Source organism: Bombus vancouverensis, chromosome 9 (genome assembly GCF_051014615.1).
Source record: "Bombus vancouverensis nearcticus chromosome 9, iyBomVanc1_principal, whole genome shotgun sequence".
Lineage (NCBI taxonomy): Eukaryota > Metazoa > Arthropoda > Insecta > Hymenoptera > Apidae > Bombus > Bombus vancouverensis.
Window position 1 is genome coordinate 279,179 of NC_134919.1, and position 23,949 is coordinate 303,127.

Here is a 23,949-nt window from a genome sequence, read left to right on the forward strand (position 1 = left end):
GTTTCGTAGCGCCGTGTGTTCGTTCGTGCATTCAAATCCTTATTCGCGCGTTTTGTATAGAATAGTTTTCTTGTTCTTGTTACGGCGCGTGCGGAGCGCGGGACGTGACACCCCCGCCCTTGGAGTTCAAATTTCCAAAGGAAATTTGACTGATGGTGTCACTGAGTTCGCTCAAGGCGGATGTAGATGTCGGTTGTGGAGTGACTACCGGTGTTATCGTCCATCATTCCCAGGATGTTTACTGTTCTAGGGACGATTGTTTTTCCTGTCGCTCCTCTGGCCAATGTGTTTAAGACTGCAATTTTTCTGCCGGGAACATGACGTGGTCCCGTAGTGCGTCCAGGTCCTCTTGGGTATATATTCCGCTCATGGTCAACGACGATGGTGCTGAATATCGCCACGTTTGGCGCACGTCCGGGCGGAGTTTGTGTGGTGCGATTCCCTTGCCAAACGGGTAGCTCCGAGTACCATTTTGTTGTATGTCGTACATTTACTTGTACCGGAATGTATTTGACTATATGGACCGCTTCTCCTGCGATCAAATCCATGTGTCCTGGGTTTTGGTTATGGCGTATGCAAATTCATCGGGCGGTAAGTTTGCCAAGCTTAAAGCGTTCTCTATTAGTTTCTTCTGTGTGGTGTATCTTTATGTCAGTGTATCATGGTATAATATTTTCATTTCTCGAGTTTATCAGAAATAAGAATAACCTTTTATAGAAAAAGAAAATTTTTATATTCATATATATTATATTATTTTTCCTTTCCCCCTTTTTTTTTCTCTTCTTTTTTTTATTGTTAAAACCTTGTTTTATTTTAGGTTTTACGTTCATGTTATCAGTGAAAATAAATATTATGAATACTACTTGGGTTATAATTATATACATATATGTGTACGTATTGGTAAGTAGTATAAATGAATTTGTTTTATTGTTATAAATATATAAGTATATATCATCAATAGGAATAAATATTACAAATGTACCTTGTCTTTGAATATATATATATATATATATATATATATATATATATATATATATGTGCGTGCAATGGTAAATATGACGGCTTATTTTTATGAGTCACTTACATTATCAATGGACATGATTGTTATAAATATTGCCTACTTTACAACATGCGTGTATATATATTGGTAAACATAAGTGAAAATTATATGTATGCTTATAGATGTTGTTTGTTTACAGATGGATAGCAAAAGTATTTGGTTTCGTGAGTGGCGTACAGGTGCTTTACAGTTCTACGGTACGGATTGCTATTCCTTGGACTAAAAAAAAAATTCTTTCGATGTCTGTTAGATTTTTGTAAACGAACATGCATGGAAGGATTTTCTGCAGAGATTCAAAATGCTCTCTGGATTCCTCGTGAAACGTCTGGACAACATCTACATGTTCTTCCATCCGTCGTTCAGAGAATGGTTGATGAATTCGCCATCAGTTCTATACACACATACAAAAATATATATATATATAATATATATATTATATATTTTTTTTTCTTTTTTTTTTTATATATATATATGTTTCATTCGGACCTGTTCCTTGTATGAATACTGTATCTCTGTATATAATATAATATATATAATATGTTATGATTATGTTAGTTGTTATTTATTATATGTATTTTCCTTAACTCTCTCCCCTTTTTTTTTGTTGTTGTTTTTTTTTTATTAGTACCTAACATTACTATTATGATGCTGTATTACATTGTATTGGCTATTATTTGTATGTGAGCGCGACGAATTTTTCAACATGGCCGCTCGCGTGTATCTTTGGTATGGCGTTGGTTTAATGTCAACAGTAGCGTGTCGTTGAAATAGTTAATTAATTGTTAATCACTATAATTTTACTTAGTAGTGTTTCTGTAATATTGTTTTGTGTTTCATGATATTGTGTGTGTCAATACCGTGTGCTACCTTAATGTGATAGCATGGATTGTATTGTTATCGAATTTCGATAGTCATTGTTTTGATTATACGTGACTTGCATTTATATAAGTCTTGTTTAATTTAGTTAATGTTTTTTGTGTATTGTGTTACCAGATATTTTGTGTAGCGTAACTTTATTCTTTTGCACCGAGTTCAGTCATGTTGTTAATATTTAGTTAGTCTATCTTGATTAATTTCTAACCTATTCCTGTGTTTATTAACCTTTCTTATTTTCCCTATTAATTTATTATTGCATGTACTTGCTATTTGCTATTATTTTGTGTATGATATGAATTGGTTTCTTTATTAGTGATTAAAATCTACTTGTTAGATTAACATTGTCTGTAATTCTTCAGATTCTACTCTTTCGTTGCTGCATCACTTACCTGGATCGTTCCCGCAACATCATCCGATTCTTTGATATGCCTTAGATACTTACTACGGCTGCCTTCTACTACGGCTGCCTTCAATCATCTTATATCTGTGGTCATAAAGGTGGTGTTTAATTTATTTAATTTAATATATATATATATAATGCATTGTATGTGCGACCACTATTGTGCATTACAAATTAACATCACAATACTACGCAGATTAATACATAACCAAATATCCCTTTACTCCGGTTACATTTGTTACTAACTCTCAATTAATCTATCTTGATTATTTTCTAACCGCTTTCTATACTTTATCAACTATTTTATTTCTTCTTGTTAGTCTGCGAAATTCATGTAAGTACGCTTCCTTGTATGGTGATTAATTGTTCATGAGGTAAGTTGCACTTTCACCGTTTTAGTTATTCGTTGAACTAGCTCGTTTCACATTCAAACAGTAATTGGAGCACTTGTAATAAACTTCTTTTCTTTTCAGGTTTCCGCCATCTGTGTTGTTCGATGAACAGTGCAATGCTTCCACAGTATTGTTGTAACATTTAGTACTGTTGTATTTTGCATTAAGGCAATTGAAGTTAATTGGTTCATTTATTTTTCAGCTGGCTGTTGTACATGGTGTTTCGCAAACAGAGATCCATAACCTATTTTGCACGTAAACCTTCTCGTATGATGATTACTTGTTCACAAGGTAACTTTCACTTTCACTCTTTTAATTTTATTGAATCAACACGTTGTATATTCAAACAATAATTGGAGTACACATGATAATTTTCCTTTTTTTTTTCTTTTTTAGGTTTTCGCTATCTGTATTATTCGACGAACAGTGTCACACTTCCTTTTGATTTATCCACAATATAGTTATAACACTTAGTAACCTCGTATTTTGCACTGAGACAATTGAGACTAATTTATTCACTTATTTTAGGTAGCTGTCATACATTATGTTCCACGAACAACGATCCATAACCTATACTTGCACGTACACTTTCTTGTATGTTGATTACTTGTTCACAAGGTAACTTTCACTTTCACTAGTTAATTGTTCATTGAGTTAACACGTTTTATATTTAAGCAATAATTGAAACACATATAATAATTTTCCCTTTTTCCTTTTAGGTGTTCGATATCTGTATTATTCGACGAACAGCACTACAACATACACTACTGCACTACGTTGCCCACTGAAATCACTTTATTCATTGTTTATTTCGATTATGCGCTAGTTTTAGCTTGTTTAAGTGCACCGTTCGCGGAATCCCTTTTACTTCAATCTTGACGTTTTGTTCTGCAAGATTTCTAGCACTTTGTATGGTCCAGTATATTGATCGGAGAATTTTCCTTTACTGGGCTCTTTTAGTAGATATATCGAATCTCCTATTTTAAAATCTTGAGAGTTGATTCGTCGATCGTAATATTCTTTTGGTCTTAGTTTGAATTTTATCAAATTTTCTCTTGCCATTCGTTGTACGGTGTTAATTTTATTGAACAGATCCTCGAGATATTCTGCACATGTTGGTCCCATGTTCTCTTCGATTGTTACTTCACCGATAGGTTCTCTGGCTAGATGTCCGAAGCTAATTTGTGCGGGGAGAATTTCGTTCCTTTCCTTCATTTTAGTTTTTATTTTGCGCCAAGACGCAGGTTTACCGACATTGATCCAATTACCCAATTGCTTGCTAATAGCATTCAAGATACAAATTTTTGAAAGTGCCGCAGCCATATTAACCCAAAAATATTTTGTATATAGTATAGTTTGATACCATCTATATTTTCCTGGAATCATAAGATCAGCATTACTTACTATGTTGCCTACGTCAAATATTAGATGTAGTAACCAATAAAGTATTTTTAATCCAATTATAATCCAATGGCTAGCGTATTTATTCAAGTTTTTATATATATCTTCGACTGGTGATTCCCTATTTTCTCCCTTTTGATTTCTTCGAGCTCGTTGAACTTGCGTTTCTTCAGCTTGAAAATGTTTAGAATCCTTTTCCTTAGTTACCCTTTTTCCTTCTTTATTTACTTTATTCCCAACACCTTGATTTTTCTCTACCTTTTCAGGATAAATAGTTTCACTGGAAGTGCTTATTTTAATTAAATTATTATTTATTTGTATGGAACGTTTAAGAATATTTTCGGTAGATTTAGAATTATTCTTTGAATTTTTATTACAAACCTTTTTGCTTATAGATTCTGTTTTGGATTTAGGGATAGCTGTATTTTTATTTTCTATAGTGTGATCTTCCTTGCAATTTAATGATTTGGCTTTGAGTTCGATAAAGTTTCCTTCTGATGTTTTTATAGAAGTTTTTGAGTGAGATACACTCGCTATCTCTTTTCCTATTATGGTTGAGACATTCACGAAATTCGTGGAGTCTTGCTTTTGTATCTTTGCCAAGTCGAACGTGGAGAGGCAATTCGCACTTCCCAGCGGGTCCAATATCTCTGTGATATTAGGCAGTGGATAAGCGTTGCCTGTCGTCTCGTCGTTCAATTTCCTAGTTTCTGCTTCATCTGAAGGTTCTTTGGCACTAATATTATTTATCTTGTTTGGTAACTCGGAAAATTTCTCACCCATGATCCGATCTATGGCACCGTGCGTCCCCTTATTATTTAACGTGACATTATCCCTTATCACAGCAACGGAATGGTGTTTGCATTGAAAAATTGGTTGGTTGAAATGATCAGCATCTCTCTTTTGATTTAGATCTCTATCGAGGTATTTATTTGTGCGTTTTTCTTCCCAAGTTATTGCTCTTGTTTCTTTCCTGACATTTTCTTCTATTCCCGGGTTGTTTAGGTGTTTCCGCGACGGCGGTACAAATCTCCAGTCCTGGCGGTTGTTTCGGTTATAATTATTCGAAGGTGTCGGATGTTGGTATCGAAATCTATCGTTCGCTTGTTTTAATTCTCGCGTTGCTTTCACGGCTTGGCGGTACGCATCGTCCAAGGATTGGTATCCTGCTATTTTTACTCGTAAATACACCTCGTTTGGGAGCCCCTTAACGAAAGCTTCCCTCGTGTCTCGATCTATCCTATCTTGAAATACGGTGCCGTACTCGTACCTTTCCCCGTTCATTATTGCCAGTCTGAGATCTTTGACGCGCTCTATGTAGTCCAAAATATCTTCTCCCGGTCGTTGAAATATTGTAGCTAATTCCCCTTTATATTCGTTAACCGTTTTTCCCGGACCGAACATATCTTTTAATTTATTCCCGAAATCGTTTAAACTTATTATTTCTGTGTCTTCTATGGCGAGAAACGCGTGCCCGCGAAGCTTATTTGTTAATAATTTTACTAACTGAGATTCTTGATGCCTAGGAACCATGTTTCGTGCGCGCTCGCATGCTCTTAAAAATCGAAATACCGAGGGTCGATGTCCGTCGAACACTGGTACTGTCTCTATTGCATCTTTTAACTTAATTGATTGGGGATTAACTTCTATCGGTATTGTCGCTTGGGGAAATTATCGGCGATGATACGGGTGTCTTGCTTTCTTTTTTTATTTTCAGTGAACGCACATCGTCTTGTAATTTATTCATTGTTGTACTCATGTCGCGAAAATTCGCATCCCATGCTTTAAGTTTTTCCGATAACATCAAGATCATGTCTTTGTCCAACGATTCTAATTTAGTCGACATTATTTCTTCGGTATCTATTTTATCGATAATCGTAACAACTTTAATTCTTTGTGGAGCGAATCGAACCGTTTAAACCAACTTTAATCCTCCGTGAAGCGTATCCCACCGCTGCCACCAAAAATTTATACTTACTAATCTGTTACGTATCAATTTGTTTAAATCGATCAAATCAAAGGTTGAATTTTACTGAAAAAAATTTTTTTTTTTTTATAGTTTGTGTTTGAGTTTTGAATTTAATCGGAAAGGAAATAAATTAAAATGATATTATTGTGTATTTAATTCCGATTTAGGTTATTAATTAATACGGTAGTTGCTGCCACCGGAAAGAGTCCAAAGACTATTTCAATGTATGTCGGAGATAAGAGGATACCGGTGCCTTCCCTCTGAAACCTCGGGAAAATCCATAAAAACTTTGTAATTAAAATCTATAGTTGTAACTAAACGATTTGCCGTCATTCTAACCAATTGTATTTGTTTAAGACTTGTGACAATAAGCTTGGGCTCGAGGCGACAATTAGTCGCCGAACGTAGCCGCGGTCAACGGGACGAACTCTCCATCTAACAAAGGCATTGAGTAATCCTATAGCTCTCCTTAAAAGAAAGATTTGTAGCGGCACGTGGCAGTAAACATTCCAACGGTTTCTGTCCCGTAGCTTGCCACACGCAGATCCTATTCTCCGGGCAGGATGTTTACCAGATGTCGACGCGTCTCCACAGTACGTGATCGGCTAGCCCGAGGACCGTCATAAACACTAATATCTAGTTACCTAAAATCCTTCAACAGATACACAGTCTTTGTCCCAGTTACGGGAAGACAGGAGAGACCTATTTTTCCACGAACGATGTCTCCCACTAGCAACCCTCCCTCAAGAGCAGCTAGCATCCTTTTCTAACTACCGATATGGAGATTGGCCAATTAGCAGCAACGTCAATTTCCCTTACTTTCCGAACGTAGGATGTCCCCGACGAATCCGATGATCTCGTGTACTTAGACACACCCCGTCATAGCTTTCCTCTGGGGTATCACCGGGACGGAAAGTCATTCTCTCTTGCGGTCTCATCGACAAAAAAAAGGATTAACTCCTTACGGTCAGCGAATATTAACACAGAATCCGACTTACATTTTTGCGAGTGCGTACGACTATCGTCCCGTTGCCCGCGGATTCGTTATTGAACCTAGGATCATTGTCATTAGTTTCTCGAGTACCTAACTACCACGGTTACTTGTCCGGTTCTATAATAATCGTATTTGCACAAGTCAATGTCTTCTCTATTGCATAACGACAACGTGTAACCCAAACGAAGATTCGTTTCACGCCCCTAACCCTAATTCTAATGTAAACCCGACATATATATATATATGTCGGATCACGATTCGAATTTTGGGCGCGCGACGACTCTTCATGTGGACTAGCCATCGTTTCACAAAGCCGAGATTTTATTTACACGTATATACAGGTCTATCACTAAGCTTAACAAATAATAAGTACAACTAATAATAAGTCTAACAAACACTAAGCCTAATGAATAATACGATCTACGAATAATTAAATTAAATAATACTATTAGCAATGTTTGAGTTCAAACGAATCCACGGTCACCGGGATAACTCCTTACTAAGCGAAACTAACTTAGACGCAAATGCGATCGTCGAAAATGCTCGATGTATCACTCTCCAAGGCAATCGCAAGAATGCCAGCCTCGTGGAGATTTTTCTCCCTGTACGATTGCATTTTGTTTTCTATACCCGTTTGGAAGCATCGAGAAGGTTCCAAACGCCGTTGCTAGGCACACTCGTTGGAAGCATCGAGAAAGTACCAAACGCCGTTGCTAGGCAGTTTCTGCCTGGAGTTTTGATTACTAATACAATGTATGTCCCATTGCATCGGCACCTCCGAGGCAACATCACACGTGGCTCGGCCCGCTCTCGAGGCCGCATGCCGCCACAACCACATTTCTCGGAAAACACATACAACCACTCCAGACCTCCGTTAGATAAAACATCCATCCCGTGACCGTGGCTACGTTCAGCGACCGATTGTCACCTCGAACCCAATCTCGCTTATTACAAATCTTAAGCAATTACAACTATAATAAAATCTAGGCTAAGGTACTAGAGGATGTTCCCAAAATTTCCAAGGAAGGGCTTCGGCTTTCCTTTCATCTCCGACATATATGTGTGCGCGTATGTTTTATATTATCGAATACTCTATAAAATAAACTACTCAAAGCAATAAATAACGCAATCGAAGAATTACAAACATTAGCCATATTAAAATGACACACAACATAAAAATATATATACGTATATTCATACGAACAATACTTTGTCACTTTAAAGCAATATTAATAAGTAAATGTTTAATTGCGGTAGAATAAGGAAAACGAGCGGCAGACGGAAAATTACTTCGATATTAAACAAAATTAAAAACCCATCACTATAACTTTGCTGATGCTGTTTATGAGCAGCCATGTTAGATTTACACGCGTCACGGCGACAGGAATATTAAGGATTAATGGAAGTCAGGCGCGAGAAATAAATCATGAAAACACATTGTTAACACTTTTCTTTAATAAAATCTGTGCGCAACTACAAATGTAAAGAATATATATGTATATATATACAATTAATTAAAAAGGGCGAAATATAGAATTAAAATACATATATTTAGCAAACATAAAATAGATATCACATTTAAAATATATATATATATATATCATACATAAGAACAAAAGACGTTTAAAAGGAAAACAATAATAATAATAAGGAACCTCTGATGGAAATGCCTCCGCAAACATTGTTCGAACGTCGATCACCGAAACCTAGGGAAACAACAAGAAAGGGGAAACATCAAAATCGCAAAAACAATCATAAGCGTACCCCCAGCGGACCACCACCCCGTGGGGGATGGCATTATAAATAAGCCAAGCAACGTAGAGCAGGAGCACTACGATAGTTATCATTTAGCGATTAACATTATTGTTATTACCGTTCATTATTCTTTGTTCATTATTATTACGATCTTCGTTATTACGGTTCATAATTATTTTGTTCACTCTTTGTTAATTATTTGTTACTACGTTCGTTATTGCGCTCATCTTTAGAAATTTTGTATAGTATTTTGCGCCCCGGGGTCTTTAGTTTTCTGTCAAGAAAAAGAGCCGCGACTAAGTAAAAAGAAAATTTTATCTTTGAACGCGCATTGTAATTGTGGTATTAATCTAGTCAGTAAATTGTTCTGTCCGTATCGAAATAGATAAATAAAGTAAACGTTGATAGTAAACTATATTCGAGTTCAAGTAATAAACCCAGTAAAACCTTCAACGACCAACGGAGCAGCTGAGGTAAATGGCACCAGACAGCGCCTACTCCTCAAGGTAAGAAAATTAATTTTGAGAATTTCCTTCTTCTCTGATAATTTCGTTGCCCTCGAGAATCGAATTAGAACTTCGTATCATCGATCACGTTTTATTTTCGTGAACAGTTTCGAAGATAGAAACATTGTTCAAACTTTAAACAAAAGAGTTGTCCGCTGTGTCGGCTTGTGCGAATGGTGTTTTCAGCTACTGAACCACCCACTGATCTTCGCATTCCTCCTCCCATTGTTGGCAAAATATTGCCCGTCTTTGGGCAAGGCTTGCGAAATCACACAAATCCCGCACAGAAGGGACTATTAAATACATCGTCGGGGTCAATCGAAAATTAAAAGCAATACCGGCATTGCTAATAACCGATATTCTTGCCATCGTTGCATGCGATTGTAAGAGAGAAATAGCAGAACAATTTCCCTTCGGAAATTTAACCAAAGGATCGTTCGCTGTGTTGGCTTGTGCAAACGGTGTTTTCGATTATCAAAAACACCCGTCGATCTTCGCATTCCTCCTCCCACTGTTGGTAAAATATTACCCGTCTTTGGGCAAGGCTGGCGAAATCACACGAGTCCCACACAGAGAGTATCGTTAGAATCATCCTCGACAATTAAACTCCAAAGGCAAGAAAATCGTGGCGACAGAATCCATCGGGGTAAATGAATTGAGTTTCGGTCCTAACGGCAAACTACTACAGCGAAATTAAAAGAGAAGAAGAAGTCAAACGAAAAAATAAATTTATATAAAACAACGAAAATCTCACATTCCTATCCAATCCAGCAACGCTAAAAATATATATCCGGCTAATAAATATATATATATAAAGGTAATAATCTAAGCAATTCTACATTCAAATAAAATCCGTTCAACGAGGACAAATAATTATTAATCCCAGCTTTAATCCTCTCCCGTGCCAGTATTCCTGCACATAGCAGGTTAGCCGAAAAGTGAAATTCGTTTACCAGTTGCATTAAGCATCAGTTAACGCTACCCATTAAACGAAAAATAATAAAAATAAAATATTTTGAAATAGTCCTTAGACTATTTCTGGTGGCAGCAACTACCGTATTAATTAGAAATCTAAACCAGTATTACATACACAATAATATCATTTCAATCTATTTTCCTTCAGACTAAATTCAAACTCAACAACAACAAAAAATTTTCAATAAACTCTAAATTTAAAATTTGATCGATGTCAATAAACTAATACGTAACATTAATAGATATATAGTAAATATTTTGGTGGCAGCGGTGGGATCCGCTTCACGGAGAATTAAAGTTGGTTTAAACGGTTCGATACGCTCCACAGAGGACTAAGGTTGTCACGTTTGTCAATAAAATATATATTTGAGAAACAATGGCGACTAAATTAAAATCGTTGGACAAAGACATGATCTTGATGTTATCGGAAAAACTTAAAGCATGGGATGCGAATTTTCGCGACATGAGTACAACAATGAATAAATTACAAGACGATGTGCGTTCACTGAAAATAAAAAAAGAAAGCAAGACACCCGTATCATCGCCGATAATTTCCCCAAGCGACAATACCGATAGAAGTTAATCCCCAATCAATTAAGTTAAAAGATGCAATAGAGACAGTACCAGTGTTCGACGGACATCGACCCTCGGTATTTCGATTTTTAAGAGCATGCGAGCGCGCACGAAACATGGTTCCTAGGCATCAAGAATCTCAGTTAGTAAAATTATTAACAAATAAGCTTCGCGGGCACGCGTTTCTCGCCATAGAAGACACAGAAATAATAAGTTTAAACGATTTCGGGAATAAATTAAAAGATATGTTCGGTCCGGGAAAAACGGTTAACGAATATAAAGGGGAATTAGCTACAATATTTCAACGACCGGGAGAAGATATTTTGGACTACATAGAACGCGTCAAAGATCTCAGGCTGGCGATAATGAACGGGGAAAGGTACGAGTACGGCACCGTATTTCAAGATAGGATAGATCGAGACACGAGGGAAGCTTTCGTTAAGGGGCTCCCAAACGAGGTGTATTTACGAGTAAAGATAGCAGGATACCAATCCTTGGACGATGCGTACCGCTAAGCCGTGAAAGCAACACGAGAATTAAAACAAGTGAACAATAGAATTCGATACCAACGTCCGACACCTTCGGATAATTATAACCAAAACAACGCTCATCCACCATACAATAGTATCTATACTGTAAACATCCGCCAGGACTGGAGATTTGTACCGCCGTCGCAGAAACATCTAAACAACCCGGGAATAGAAGAAAATGTCAGGAAAGAAACAAGAGCAATAACTTGGGAAGAAAAACGCATAAATAAATACCTCGATAGAGATCTAAATCAAAAGAGAGATGCTGATCATTTCAACCAATCAACTTTTCAATGCAAACATCATTCCGTTGCTGTGATAAGGGATAATGTCACGTTAAATAATAAAAGGACGCACGGTGCCATAGACAGGATCATGAGTGAGAAATTTTCTGAGTTACCAAACAAGATAAATAATATTAGTGCCAAAGAACTTTCAGACAAAGCAGAAACTAGGAAATTGAACGACGAGACGACAGGCAATGCTTATCCACTGCCTAACTTCACAGAGATATTGGACCCGCTGGGAAGTGCAAATCGCCTCTCCACGTTCAACTTGGCAAAGATACAAAAGCAAGACTCCACGAATTTCGTGAATGTTTCAACCATAATAGGAAAAGAGATAGTGAGTGCATCTCTCTCAAAAACTTCTATAAAACCATCAGAAGGAAACTTTATCGAACTCAAAGCCAAATCATTAAATTGCAAGGAAGATCACACTATAGAAAATAAAAATATAGCTATCCCTAAATCCAAAACAGAATCTATAAGCAAAAAGGTTTGTAATAAAAATTCAAAGAATAATTCCAAATCTACCAAAAATATTCCTAAACGTTCCATACAAATAAATAATAATTTAATTATAATAAGCACTTCCAGTAAAACTATTCATCCTGAAAAGGTAGAGAAAAATAAAGGTGCTGCGAATAAAATAAATGAAGAAGAAACAAGGGTAACTAAGGAAAAGGATTCTAAACATTTTCAAGCTGAAGAAACGCAAGTTCAACGAGCTCAAAGAAATCAAAAGGGAGAAAACAGGGAATCACCAGTCGAAGATATATATAAAAACTTGAATAAATATGCTAGCCATTGGATTATAATTGGATTAAAAATACTTTATTGGTTACTACATCTAATATTTGACGTAGGTAACATAGTAAGTAGTGCTGATCTTATGATTCCCCCAGGAAAATATGGATGGTATCACACTATACTATATACAAAATATTTTTGGGTTAATATGGCTGCGGCACTCTCAAAAATTTGTATCTTAAATGCTATTAGCAAGCAATTGGATAATTGGATCAATGTCAGTAAACCTGTGTCTTGGCGTAAAATAAAAACTAAAATGAAGGAAAGGAACGAAATTCTCCCCGCACAAATTAGTTTCGGACATCTAGCCAGAGAACCTATTGGTGAAGTAACAATCGAAGAGAACACGGAACCAACATGCGCAGAATATCTCGAAGATCTGTTCAATAAAATTAACACTGTACAACGAATGGCAAGAGAAAATTTGATAAAATCCAAACTAAGACTAACGATCGACGAATTAACCCTCAAGATTTTAAAACAGGAGATTCGATATATCTACTAAAAGAACCTAGTAAAGGAAAATTCTCCGATCAATATACTGGACCATACAAGGTGCTAGAAATCTTGCAGAACCAGAACGTCAAGATTGAAGTAAAAGGGATTCCGCGAACAGTGCACTTAAACAAGCTAAAACTAGCGCATAACCGAAATAAGCAATGAATAAAGTGATTTCAGTGGGCAACGTAGTGCAGTAGTGTATGTTGTAGTGCTGTTCGTCGAATAATACAGATATCGAACACCTGAAAGAGAAAAGGAAAAATTATTATATGTACTCTAATTATTGTTTGAATATAAAACGTGTTGATTCAATAAATAATTAAAAGAGTGAAAGTGAAAGTTACCTTGCGAACAAGTGATCAACAAACAAGAAAGTGTACGTGTAAGTATAGGTTATGGATCGTTGTTCGCGGAACATAATGTATGACAGCTACCTAAAATAAGTGAATAAATTAGTCTCAATTGTCTCAGTACAAAATACAAGGTTACTAAGTGTTATAACTATATTATGGATAAATCAAAAGGAAGTGTGACATTGTTCGTCGAATAATACAGATAGCGAAAACCTAAAAGAAAAAAAAGGAAAATTATCTGGTGTACTCCAATTATTGTTTGAATATACAACGTGTTGATTCAATAAAAATTAAAAGTTGAATTAAAATTGAAAGTGAAAGTTACCTTGTGAACAAGTAATCATCATACGAGAAGGTTTACGTGCAAAATAGGTTATGGATCTCGGTTTGCGAAACACCATGTACAACAGCCAGCTGAAAAATAACTTCAACTGCCTTAATGCAAAATACAACAGTACTAAATGTTATAACAATACTATGGAAGCATGGCACTGTTCGTCGAACAACACAGATGGCGGAAACCTGAAAAGAAAAAGAAGTTTATTACAAATGCTCCGATTACTGTTTGAATGTAAAACGTGTTAGTTCAACGAATAACTAAAACAGTGGAAGTGCAACTTACCTCGTGAACAATTAATCACCATACAAGGAAGTGTACATGCATGAATGTCGCAGATTAACAAGAAGAAATAAAATAGCTGATAAGTGTAGAAAGTGGTTAGAAAATAATTAAGATAGATTAATTGAAAGTAAAAGGATATCTTATTATGTATTAATCTACGTAGTATTGTTATATTATTATATCTAACATGTAGAAGTGGATTTTGTAATACACAATAGCGGTCGCACACACAATGCATTATACACATATTAAACTAAATAAACTAAACAGTACCTTTATGGCCACAGATATAAGACGATTGAAGACAACCGTAGTAAGTATCCAAGGCATATCGAAGAATCAGGTGATGTGGGAATGATCTAGGTAAGTGATGCAGCATCGGAAGAGTAGAATCTGAAGAATTACAGACAATGTTAATCTAACAAGTAGGTTTTAATCACTAATAAGGGAACTAACTCATATCATACACAAAATAATAGCAAATAGCAAGTACATGCAATAATAAATTAATAGGGAAAATAAGAAAGGTTAATAAACACAGGAATAGGTTAGAAATTAATCAAGATAGACTAACTAAATATTAACAACATGACTGAACTCGGTGCAAAGGAATAAAGTTACGTTACACAAAATATCTGGTAACACAATACACAAAAAAAAAAGAAAAAAAACATTAACTAAATTAAACAAGATTTATATAAATGCGAGTCACGTATAATCAAAACAATGACTATCGAAATTCGATAACAATACAATCCATGCTATCACATTAAGGTAGCACACGGTATTGACACACACAATATCATGAAACACAAAACAATATTACAGAAACACTACTAAATAAAATTATAATGATTAACAATTAATTAGCTATTTCAACAACACGCTACTGTTGACATTAAACCAACGATACACGCAAGCGACCATGTTGAAAAATTCGTCGCGCGCACCCCACACATACGCACCTCAACACAAATAATAGCCAATACAATGTAATACAGCATCATAATAGCAATGTTAGGTACTGAACAAAAAATATATAATAAAAAAAAAGAAGAAAAAAAGAGAGAGATAAGGAAAATATATATATAATAAATAACAACTAACATAATCATAACACATTATATATATTATACTACATACAGGGATACAGTATTTGTACAAAGGGATAGGTCCGAACGAAACTTATAAAAATTAGAAAGTATATATATATTAACTGTTTTCGTATGTATGTACAGAACAGGTGGCGAGTTCATCAACCCTAACATAGAGGACCCAGACGGGCCCGTACCCGCATTCGATCTGGAAGCGACGGAGGATGTTCAGTCTTGCCTCTGTGTTCGGTTGATACGTTCCGTCTACCATTTAGATAACGGTCATCTTTGTCAAGACTGTTTCGATAACTTAGATCCAGACGACCAGGACCTATGTGACGACCCACCCACTCATTTCATATTTAGTTCAAGGAATAGCAATCCGCGTCGTAGATCTATAAAGTACTTGTATGCTACGCGCAAGACCAAGTACTGATGCTATCCACCTGTAAACAAACAACATTTATAACTATGCATATAATTTTCACTTATGTTTACCAATATATATATACACGCATGTTGTAAAGTAGGCTATATCAATAACACTCACTTCCATTGATAATGCAAGTGACTCGTAAAATAAGTCGTCATATTTACCATTCCACGCACATATATATATATATATATATATATGTCGGAGATGAAAGGACACCGGAACCTTCGGATAGCCCCGCAACATTGCAATCTAAAGTCTACTATAACTGTAACTAAACTATTGTAGTTATTCAATCCGATTGTAATTGTTCGAGATTAGTGACGGTGAGCTTTGGCTCGAGGCGACAGTCTGTCGCCCAACGTAGCCGCGGTCAAGGGATGAACGCTTTGCCCAACAAACATATGGAATAATTCTATAGCTCTCCTTAAAAGAAATATTCGTGGCGACACGTGACAGTAAACATTCCAACGGTTTCTGTCCCGTAGCTCGCCACACGCTGACCCTATTCTTCGAGTAAGATGATTACCAGATGTCGATGCGTCTCCGCAGTACATGTTCGGCTAGCCCGAGGGCCCGTAATAAATCTTACGGTTTAGTTAACTAAAGTCCTTCAAACAGACATACAGTCTTTGTCCCAACTACGGGAAGATAGGGGAGACATATTTTTCAACGAACGACGTCTCCCACTAGCAACTTTCCCTCGAGGGCGGCTAGCATCCTTTTCTAACCACCGATATGGAGATTGACCAATTAGCAGCAACGTCAATTTCCCTTACTTCCTAAACGAAGGCTTTCCTCGACGAATCCGATGATCTTGTGTCCTTAGACACACCCCAGTATAGTTTTCCTCTGTGGAATCATCGGGACGGGACGCGCATTCTTTGACGCGCTCCCGTCGACTAAAGAGTAACGTCTTTACGCTCAGCAATTATCGTTTACGAGTCAGACTTAGATTCAGCGAGAACGCCTATCTGTCATCCCGTTGACCGCGGATTCGTCATTAAACCTGAGATCACTGTCACTAGTGTCGCGGACGTCTCACCGCCGTGATAGATTGTCAAACCTGTGTTATTCATACCTGTGTCAATAAATCGTATCTTCGCTACACCGCAACGATGGCTACCTTCAATGAAGACTCCTCAAACACCGACAACCCTATCCCCACTGCTTCTCCGATATATATATATATATATATATATTCAAAGACAAGCTATATTTGTAATATCTATTTCTATTAATGATATATACTTATATATTTATAACAATAAAACAAATCTCATCTATACTACTTACCAATACGTATGCATATATGTATACAATTATAACCCAGGTAGCATTCATATCTATTTTCACCGATAACATGTACGTAAAACCTAAAATGAAACAAGGTTTTGACAAAAAAAAAGAGAAAAAAAAGGAAGAAAAAAAGAAAAAAAAACATATAAATATAAAAATTTTCTTTTCTATATATATATATATATATATATATATATATATATATATATATATATATATATATGTCGGATCAGGATTCGAATTTTGGGCGCGCGACGACTCTTCATGTGGACTAGCCATCGTTTCACAAAGCCGAGATTTTATTTACACGTATATACAGGTCTATCACTAAGCTTAACAAATAATAAGTACAACTAATAATAAGTCTAACAAACACTAAGCCTAATGAATAATACGATCTACGAATAATTAAATTAAATAATACTATTAGCAATGTTTGAGTTCAAACGAATCCACGGTCACCGGGATAACTCCTTACTAAGCGAAACTAACTTAGACGCAAATGCGATCCTCGAAAACGCTCGATGTATCACTCTCCAAGGCAATCGCAAGAATGCCAGCCTCGTGGAGATTTTTCTCCCTGTACGATTGCATTTTGTTTTCTATACCCGTTTGGAAGCATCGAGAAGGTTCCAAACGCCGTTGCTAGGCACACTCGTTGGAAGCATCGAGAAAGTTCCAAACGCCGTTGCTAGGCAGTTTCCGCCTGGAGTTTTGATTACTAAATACAATGTATGTCTCATTGCATCGGCACCTCCGAGGCAACATCACACGTGGTTCGGCCCGCTCTCGAGGCCGCATGCCGCCACAACCACATTTCTCGGAAAACACATACAACCACTCCAGACCTCCGTTAGATAAAACATCCATCCCGTGACCGTGGCTACGTTCAGCGACCGATTGTCACCTCGAACCCAATCTCGCTTATTACAAATCTTAAGCAATTACAACTATAATAAAATCTAGGCTAAGGTACTAGAGGATGTTCCCAAAATCTCCAAGGAAGGGCTTCGGCTTTCCTTTCATCTCCGACACGGCCATCCTGACTATCACACGTCCTCGGGTGTACCTTCGTCAACAAAACAAAAGGAAACAAGATTAGTGTCATTGTGATTAGCATTCAAAGTGCCAGTTGCATTCTGCGTGCTTTCAGTCGGGTCGTAATGACATGACGGACCATTCTCGATTTCACACCCAAATGGGTCTCATCCTTCGAATCGCACATACTCTCAAAGTTCGTTACATAACCAGCTTCGTAACACGATCGCTGTCAACACTAGACCGCCTCCAGCCTCGTGACATTGTCACTGTCGGTACTAGACCAGCTCCAGCTTCGTGACATCGTCGCTGTCGGTACTAGACCAGCTCCAAATCCGTGACATTGTCGCTGTCGGTACTAGACCAGCTCCAACCTCGTGACATTGTCGCTATCGGTACTAAACCAGCTCCAACCTCGTGGCATTGTCGCTGTCGGTACTAAACCGGCTCCCAGCTTCGTGACATCGTCGCTGTCGGTACTAAACCGGCTCCCAGCTTCGTGACATCGTCGCTGTCGGTACTAAACCGGCTCCAACCTCGTGGCATTGTCGCTGTCGGTACTAAACCGGCTCCCAGCTTCGTGACATCGTCGCTGTCGGTACTAAACCGGCTCCCAGCTTCGTGACATCGTCGCTGTCGGTACTAAACCGGCTCCCAGCTTCGTGACATCGTCGCTGTCGGTACTAAACCGGCTCCCAGCTTCGTGACATCGTCGCTGTCGGTACTAAACCGGCTCCCAGCTTCGTGACATCGTCACTCCCAGTGCCTGACCGCACTGAACTCCGTCCCATGGCCGCACCTGGGCTCATATAATTCTACGATCCTCTGGGATCGGGGTACTCACATCGCCATGGTCACTGTTCTCGTCATCACAACAGACATCCAACTCCGCAGGAATGCGACTATCCGGCATTTTCCTTAACCTGTCATGACTGTACTTGTATGACCTTTTCCCATCCAGTGTTTTCAAGGTATATCGGTCTCCTCCCAGGACCTCCGATATCACAAACGGACCCCTGAATTTTGGATCCAATTTTGTCTGGTTCCTTTCTTCATTTTGGCGTAGTACCAAATCACCAGGATTAAACCTAACTACTTTAGCTTTGGTTTTATCGAATCTCTCTTTGTCATACCTAGCACTAGTTTCCATCTCTTTTATTGCCTGTTGTCTTACACTGGAGATATCTATTTCTTTTTCCTCGATGTTATCAGGTAGTAATAAGTCATACGGTCTTGCTGCTCTACCAATCAATAACTCTAAAGGACTCGATTTGGTTACGCGGTTGATGGTGCAATTCAAAGCCAATTGCATCTCCCCGATCGCGTCTTGCCACGAACGCCCGGTCGTTTCCACCGTTGTGAACATATTTTTTAACGTGCTCATAACACGCTCTACTTGCCCATTGGCCCTACTTGCACCGGTCGCGATCAAATGAACTTTGATTTGGTTGCTTGCACAGAATTCTTGAAACTCCCGGCCCGTGAAACATCTACCCTGATCTGCTATTATCCGACAGGGACTACCGAACAAAAACACGGCGGACTTAAGTGCCTTGATAACGCTGAGCGAATCCAATTTGCGTGTGTGATATAAGTGCACGAATTTCGTAAAGGCATCGATCAAGACGACGACATACTCTTTCGAGTCATTCTTGCCACTCAGCTTGCCCGTTATGTCCATATGCACCGTATGCCACGGTATGCCGGTCTTAGGTATAGGATGCAGTTCAGCCTGTATTTTACCTGAACTAGCCTTCGAAACTCTACAAGCATGGCAGTTCTCGACAAACTTGCGAACATACTTCGCCATTCCCTCGAACCAATAATACTCATAGAGCTTCTCGAGCGTTTTATCCCATCCTAAGTGCATAATTGACTGATGCACATGGTTGATGACGGACCATCTAAAACCTCTCGGAACAATGGGTAAGCAAAGGGTTCTGCCCTTTCGTTGTACTTTACGGTAAAGTGTACCGGATCGCAGTTCGTAGGTATTCGCGATATCTTCCGCGAGCTCTTCGTTCTGTAATTTATTAACGATTTCGGAGATTTGCGGATCGCGACGTTGTTCCGCTAATAGCCAGTCTTCGGAGATCTCGGCCAGATTAATCTCTTTCTCTGCGACCTTGTCTATCATACGGCGATTCAAGTCTACGGGGTTTCGCGAAAAGAAATCTACGTGGGCCATTCGTTTACCCTCTCGATACATGATGTCAAAATCGAATGTTTGCAAATAAGCCCACCACCTATAAACCCGGTCGTTTAAGTTTACTTTGTTGCTGGAGGCTTTCAAAGAATTACAGTCCGTAACTACTAAGAATTTCCGTCCATGTAAGTAGTGTCGGAAATGCTTAACGGCGCTTACTACTGCTAGTGTCTCCAGTTCGTACGAATGATACCTAGATTCCGCGGGACTGGTCCTTTTACTATAATATTCGATGACTCTGTTTTCCTTTTCGACTCTATGCATTAAAATAGCTCCATACCCCTCCGAACTAGCGTCGGTATGTAACTCTATGGGCCGATTGGGATCAAATATCATTAACACCGGCGCGTCGGTCAGAACGGAAATTATCTGTTGTCTTATCTTTTCGTGCCTGTCCGTCCAAGTTATGTGCTTGTTACTAGAAGTGAGTGCGTACAAGGGTTTCATCACTTGCGAAAATTTAGGAATAAATTTTCGGAAGTAAGAGGCCAAACCTATAAACTGCCTAAGCTGTGTGACGGTCGACGGTGCAGGTAAAGAATTCAAAGCTTGTATTTTTCCCGGGTTTGGACGAACTTCTCCGTTACGAATTACATATCCCAAATAAAGTACCGACGTCTTCAGAAAAGAACATTTAGCGAAATTGAAAGAAAATCCGGCGTTTACGAGAGTGTTTAGTACAGTGTGCAACCTTTCTAGAGCTTGATCTATTGAGTCGGCGATTATTAGAACGTCGTCCAAATAAACAACGACATACGAATAAGCGAGGTCGCCTAAGGCCTTGAAAATGGCTCTCTGGAAAACGGCTGGTGCATTTTTCAACCCAAACGGCATCGTCACGTATTCGTATTGACCGTCGGGGGTAACGAACGCAGTATATTCCGTCGAGTTAGGGTGAATGGGGATCTGGTGAAATCCGCTAGCCATGTCCAGGCTAATGAAGTATCTCGCACTCTGCAATCTCGCGATTTGGTCAGCAATAAGGGGTAAGGGATACCGATCCGCGACCGTATTTTTATTCAGCGCTCGAAAGTCTACGCACAATCTGTCTGAGCCGTCCTTCTTCTTCACGAGTATTATAGGGCTCGCGAACGGCGAATTACTAGGTTTTACAATTTGTGCTTTAATTAACTCGTCTATCCTCTCGCGTACTATTCTTCGCTCTTCCACGCTAAGCCTGTAAGGGCTTCTCTGCACGGTGACGTTGGGATCGATTAGCCGTATTTCCAACTGGCCCGTACTGACGCGAGTACGCGGGAAACCCGTAATGAATGATTCTTTGAATTTTTCGAGAACAGAGATTAATCGATCTTTATAGTTACCGATCACATCAGTGTCAACCTCGTTAATGTTGACCGCATCTTCTGCGACTTTACCACAAGCGTTAACGACCTTTGTTTTACAAATAACGAGGCTATCTTGCGCGATATTTACGTCGAATCCCTGGCTCAAAATCTCGCGACCAATCATGATGTCGTATTTTAGGTAATCGTCAGCAAGGACATGAAAAACTATCTCCAATGTAAGATCGTTAATACGAACAGTGGACAAAATCTGAAGTGTACTCTTAATACAAGTATTCCCGATCCCCCGCATCACTACCACATCGGTTATTCTTTTGCCCGAAAATTTCGAGGCTAGGGACTCTTTGATTAACGAACACTCGGCCCCAGAATCAAAGTAAAATGGATACGACTCACCCAGATGGCTTAATCTACCAGCCGGAGCTTCTACTACACAGGAGTCGATCCGGCGTTCGTCAATGGAATCGTAGTTTCTTTTCCGCGATGATGGGCAATTAGGCGCGATATGTCCCTCCTCGTGGCATTTGAAGCAGGTCACCTTCGACGATGCGGCTGGTCGTTTTTCCTTCGGGTTTCGTATATCCTGCTCCTTCCCCGTTTGTGTTTGCAGGCGACACTCCGTTCTCCTATGTCCGTGAGCACCACAGCGGTAGCACTTAATCCGAGGAACTGATAGCCTGCTGCGTTTAGCTTCAGGTTCCGTTAGTGAATTTCTTGGCGAAAATGTCGGCTGATCGTTGTAAGGGAGAATCCTCATTTCATCATGAAATTGGTCCTCCGTCCTGATATTATTCGCGAGCGTTAGTCGCCGAAAGCGTCGATCTTGTGAACTCAGCATATAAAGGGCGAGGGCATTGATCACTTCGGGCATCGTTAGATCTTGCAACTTCATCTGCAGCATGGAGCGGAGGCGACTACCGTACGCTCCCGGAGATCCAGTCTCCGACGGTCGTTCTCTGGATATCCTTATTAACGCCGAAGCGGCTGTCTCTCTGCCACCAAAACGCGAAAGAAATTGTTCCTTAAACGTTGGCCAGGTAAGCTTTCCACCGCGCACCATTTGTGAAAGCCAATGCGCAGCAGAACCCCTTAGGGCGCGATTTAGAGCGGAAAGTAACGCACTCTCTTGCATCGGGTGGTCTTTCAAAATCAGATCAGCATGAGAGCACCACGCGGATGGATCGGCGCCCGCGCCTTCGGGGTCAAAACGTGGTAACGTTGCATCCTTAGATTCCGTACTCGGTCGTTGCTCCCCCGTTTTGTGCGCTAGCGTCTGAATTAACTCGCGCATAAGGTCCATTTGCCCTTGTAGCACTTTAAACGGTTCTGATCCCACTTCTGATGTCGGATCAGGATTCGAATTTTGGGCGCGCGACGACTCTTCATGTGGACTAGCCATCGTTTCACAAAGCCGAGATTTTATTTACACGTATATACAGGTCTATCACTAAGCTTAACAAATAATAAGTACAACTAATAATAAGTCTAACAAACACTAAGCCTAATGAATAATACGATCTACGAATAATTAAATTAAATAATACTATTAGCAATGTTTGAGTTCAAACGAATCCACGGTCACCGGGATAACTCCTTACTAAGCGAAACTAACTTAGACGCAAATGCGATCCTCGAAAACGCTCGATGTATCACTCTCCAAGGCAATCGCAAGAATGCCAGCCTCGTGGAGATTTTTCTCCCTGTACGATTGCATTTTGTTTTCTATACCCGTTTGGAAGCATCGAGAAGGTTCCAAACGCCGTTGCTAGGCACACTCGTTGGAAGCATCGAGAAAGTTCCAAACGCCGTTGCTAGGCAGTTTCCGCCTGGAGTTTTGATTACTAAATACAATGTATGTCTCATTGCATCGGCACCTCCGAGGCAACATCACACGTGGTTCGGCCCGCTCTCGAGGCCGCATGCCGCCACAACCACATTTCTCGGAAAACACATACAACCACTCCAGACCTCCGTTAGATAAAACATCCATCCCGTGACCGTGGCTACGTTCAGCGACCGATTGTCACCTCGAACCCAATCTCGCTTATTACAAATCTTAAGCAATTACAACTATAATAAAATCTAGGCTAAGGTACTAGAGGATGTTCCCAAAATTTCCAAGGAAGGGCTTCGGCTTTCCTTTCATCTCCGACATATATATAATATATATATATATATATATATATATTAATAATAATAAAGGTTATTCTTATTTCTAATAAACTCGAGAGTAAGAAACGATTTAATAAATTGTTAATAGGAAGATGAATCGCCTGGTCATCGTACTTACCCTCATCAAAATAGCATACGGCCTGGTAGGATATGACTGCAATGGCAACTCAACGTTACCACTATCTCTCTAAACTCTATCGGGGACTGCAGCATACAGCAACTCTCAGAATTCGAATTTACCAGCGTAAGGCAATGCAAGGTGCAAATAACTCGAATTATATATTACTGTGGCATGCACTCCCACACGTCGGCAGTGCATAACGGATTCGCCGAATACCTCCATGAAACAACCGCCCAACAATGTGCAAGGATGCATCAAGACGGCACGTTTTCACTGGGACCACA

The 23,949-nt window shown here is 39.0% G+C and overlaps 2 long non-coding RNA genes across 5 annotated transcripts; one reads left to right on the plus strand and one right to left on the minus strand.

Annotated features, from left to right (window-relative positions):
• Positions 1–23,713, plus strand: LOC117162500 (uncharacterized). 4 transcript variants are annotated; one of them, XR_013059264.1, is made up of 6 exons: positions 1–591; positions 818–900; positions 1,200–2,855; positions 2,931–3,019; positions 3,125–3,346; positions 3,448–4,199. It is a non-coding gene; the product is annotated as an uncharacterized LOC117162500 (long non-coding RNA). The 4 variants fall into 4 exon arrangements; XR_013059266.1 differs by lacking the exons at positions 1–591; positions 818–900 and having other exon boundaries at positions 1,498–2,434; positions 2,810–2,855; XR_013059267.1 differs by lacking the exons at positions 1–591; positions 818–900 and having other exon boundaries at positions 1,498–1,786; positions 2,810–2,855.
• LOC143303190 (uncharacterized) lies at positions 13,572–14,869 on the minus strand. The gene is made up of 3 exons (XR_013059268.1): positions 14,272–14,869; positions 13,702–13,898; positions 13,572–13,589 (listed from the first exon to the last, which is right to left on the minus strand). It is a non-coding gene; the product is annotated as an uncharacterized LOC143303190 (long non-coding RNA).
• Positions 23,714–23,949: the final 236 nt, after the last annotated feature.